The following is a 4261-nucleotide window of genomic DNA, read 5'->3' on the forward strand; positions in this document are numbered from 1 at the left end:
CCCTCAGGCCCGGGGCGTGGTCAGCACCGCCCCGCCCCGCCCCTGAGGGGTCCCGCGCATCTTCCCCGCTCCCGGCGCCCGGGGCTGGACCATCACCAAGCCGCGGGGCAGCAGGTATGGCGCGCTCGCCGTGCCTCCCTGCCGCCTGTTCTATGGGTTTATAATCCCATTTCCCCTATTTAACAGATGAGAAAAACGAGGCTCAGAGCGGTTAAGTAACTCAACGTAAAGCAACTGGGAAGGGGCAGTATCGGTGTTTGAACTCGGGCCTGCCTGATGCTACTGTACCCCCTCACAGTGTGACCCGTGCTAAACGTTTTGCCTGCATCACCCGGTGTTCTACCTTCGCCGCTCTGTCCTTTCCCCTCTCACTCTCCTCCTGGCCCACTGCACACTTGCTGTGTTGTCTTCACTTCCTCCTCGCCCGTCCTCTCACTCAGCTGATGACCAGTGCCCAGGCCACTGAGAAAATGCAAACACTCTATCCCAGCCCCGGGAACAGTCTGCCTCTTAGTATGTGCCGCTGAATGAACGACTCAGAAGAAAATTCCCACCAGCTTCCACCACCCATCCGTCCACCTCCTGAGATGGTGCCCAACCTCCCCTTCCCTCTGGGGACCAGGCTGAACTGGCCCAGCTGGCCCGGAAGCCCCCTCCACTTGTCCACAAGATCCCACCCTTCAAGCCAACACTGATCCAGTGATTCTGCCCTCTCTCCCCGCTCCCCAATCATTCCTGTCAATTCACACGCTGTTACTTCTCCTATCCTAAAACTAAAAGCAGAGAGAAAAACAACAACAACAAAACCCTCTTATGACCTGTCTGCCCCCTCCAGCTACGGCTGCCTCATTTTCCCCTTCCCTTTACAGCAAAAGTCCTCCAAGGGTTGTTTCTCCAGGCTGTCTGCAGTGTCTCTCCCCCATTCTCCTTTAAAACCCATCTAATCAGGCTCTTGCCCCTCTCCCCACTAATCCCCCAGATCTGTCATTTGGGGGCCCCAGTGATGTTCATGTTGCTGGATGCTGTGCTGAGTCTCTGTCCTTGTCTTCCTGGTCCCTCCAGCAGTATTTGTCAGCGCTGCCCACTTCCTCCCTTCTGATGCGCCTTCCTCTTTTGGCTTCCCAGACACCACATTGCCTGGTTCTCCTCCTCCTCCTTGGTGACCCCCCATTCTCTTTTGTAGCAGCCCCCCAACTTCTAAATGTCACCCCAACCTGTGGCTTTGGAGGCTTCTAGCTGCGGATGACACCAAATGTGGCCTGCAGCCTGGACCTCTCCCTAAACTCACGTATCTAACTGTGTGCTGGAGACCTCCCTTATCTCACGCCATCCAACGTCCTGATCTCCCCCAAAGTTGTCCTCCTGCATCTTCCCCATCTCAGCTAATGAAAACTCCACGTTCTAGGTACTCAGGCCCTAAACCTGGATCCCTCTCTCTGCCCACAATCCACATACCCCACATCCACTCCAAGAGCAAATCCCATCTGCTCCACCTTGAAAATATACCCAGAATCTGACATTTCTCACCCCACCCTCTTGTCCAAGCCAGCAGCCCCTCCCCAGGCTGAGTGCAGAGGCCTCTTCTCACTCGTATTCCTGCCTCCCCCAAACCCCTGTCCAAACAGCAGCCCGAGAGATGATGGTACAACTAGGTCCAGATCACATCCCTTCTCCGCCCCACCCCCTCCAGTGGCTCCTCATTGAACTCAGCAGCCCCACCTCTGCCCTCTGACCACATCCCCTTTTCCATCAGCCAGACCCTGCCCAGCCACACTGGCCTCCCTGCTGGCTCTCACCCCCTCCAGGGCCTTTGTTCTTGCCACTCCTCTGCCTGGAACAGCCTTGACTACATATATGCTCAGCTATTTCTGTCACCTCCTTCAGGTTCAAGCTTCAATGTCAGCTTCTTTGTGAGGCTTCCCTGACCTCCATTCACACCCCGACGCCTTCCCTCCTCAATTTCCGCCCCCCCCCCCCACCCCCGTACACCTATCAGCATCACCATGTGACCTGCTTCACATTTCTCTTAGGCATTTATTTTATTGCCAATCCCCTGCCTAGAATGTGAGCTCCACAGGGCAGGGGGTTCCTGCTGACTTGTTCACTGCTGTGACTCCCTCCTGGAACGGTAACTGAGCACCCAACAAACATGTGTGGAATGGATAAACCTGTACCCTTTCACCGCTGGTAATACTCACAATACTTTTTCTGTATATTGGCTTTTTCATTCCAATAAATATATTTTAAAAGGAAACTTTATATCACTGCCCTGGAAGGAGCGCCACCATCACTAGCCTAGAATAGAAGGAAACAGTGAAAATGAGAATAAAGCAGCGCTCTAAGGCTCTGGGGGTCCTGTGGCCTATCCAAGGGCTGAACCCTCTCCCGCTTTCTCCCTGTGAGGAAGTGAGATTCACAAGATATACAGAGGCAGTCAAGACAGGCCAGCACCTAGCAGAGACCTGCCCCTGGACCTAAGCAGAGAACTTAAAAAAAAAAAAAAAATCCAGAATTGAGAAGGCAATGGTTTTCTTCTGGGAGCCATCTCTTGGGCTGTGCTCAGATATCCCTGGGGAATCTGCCTCCTTGCAGCTTAATTAATCTCACAACAATCCTCTGAGGTCATGCTGTCCTCACCCTCATTTTACAGATGAGGAGGCTGAGGCTGAGATGGGAACTGGCCTGAACTCACAGAGCTTGTTAAGATGGGCAGAGACTAGAATTTGAGCCCCTGTCAGACTCTGAGGCCAAATCCCTTCTAGTCTGACCTGGCCTGGCTGTTGGGGCAGTTTTGGGGGAGGCGGTAATGGGGATGGAAGCTCTGGCTTCAGTTTACCCATCTGTAAAGTGCTGCTCTGGCCTCAGTTTACCTATCTATAAAGTGCTGCCTGGGAAGCACAGCCTGGCCACCAGGAACTTTTGTTGTACTCTGGGAGAGAAGGGTATCCTCTCTCTTCTGTGTGGGCACTGGGTGTACTCTCTTTGTTCTGGACGAGGAGTGGGGAGTGTGTAGACCAGAGCTTTACGGTGCCTCGCCACCACCAGATGAAGAGACGACCCGTCTCAGAACAGAGCCCATCCCTCAGGGAGGCCAAGACTCATGCAGTGGAACTTGACCTCACTGGAGCCTCTGTGTCCGTCTGGGCTTGATCTGACTGGCCCACGGCTTCCCCATTATAAAGTTTGGTTTAACCAGATGAGCTGGATTCTTTTTCCCTGTACACAGAAGAATCCTAATTGATACAGTTTTCACTACAGCACTTTCTGCTCTGCCTATAAGCAAGCTGGAGCCTCTCCCATTTTAATAAAAAGGATAAGAAAACAAAAAGCAAAGTCCCCCCTTTCAGCCCATTACCTCCAGTTCTCTCCTGCCTTCAACCAGGTTTCTCCGAAGAGTCACCTCCACTTGCTGTTTCTGTTCTTTCCCTTCCTAGTCTGCCTTGCCTGTTGTCATCTGCCTCCTGCCCCCTACTGGGAATGGAGGCTTTTGCCAGTATCATAGTGACCTGTTTGTGGCCAAATCCCATCAATATAGGATAAACAACAGTATTGTTAACCTTTGTTAACAAAACAACAGACTGAAAGAATTGACTGTAAATTTAAGACCTTAAAGATATCAGTATTTCCAGCTTTGTTTCTGACAAGAGAGGCCCAAAAGCCAGAGTAACTTTTGGTCTGCCACCTCCAAGTCTCAGGGACACCCCAGTGCCCAGACTTTGGTTTCTAAGACCTTCTTCACCAAAGGAAAACAGGGTTCCTCGGAACATTAAAAAAAAAAAATTTGGAGTGGGGGAACAGTCCAGAATGTCCTGTTGTGGCCAGGAAGTAAGGCCACCCTCAGAAATACTAGGAAAGCAGGGGAAAGATGATGGAACAATCAAAAGTCTCTCCCAATGCTAGCCAGCCCATAACAATACAGGCATCAAAAGTTGTTAATGGAAATATAGTTAATTTGAATAAATTCACTCTGTGAAAAGCCATGGCTATAATGATACTCAAAAGTGAAACGTTACCATAATGTGCCTTCAGAGAGGGTTGTAGTATAAGAAAGATGACTGCCATATGACTTGTTTGAATTTTTATGGAACTTATTAAGTTGGGATGTGTTAGTTTGTGTATCTATCTTGTTTCTTTTATTGGTGTTAACTAATTAGAGAGACATGTTTGCTTTATCTGTTTAATCAGAAAAGAGTAAACTCAGAGCCCTGGGCTGGAGGCCGGGGGCAGGCAGAAACTGCACCATGAAAGGAAAGGCTGACTT

This window comes from Balaenoptera ricei, chromosome 10 (genome assembly GCF_028023285.1).
Source record: "Balaenoptera ricei isolate mBalRic1 chromosome 10, mBalRic1.hap2, whole genome shotgun sequence".
In the NCBI taxonomy this organism is placed as follows: Eukaryota; Metazoa; Chordata; class Mammalia; order Artiodactyla; family Balaenopteridae; genus Balaenoptera; species Balaenoptera ricei.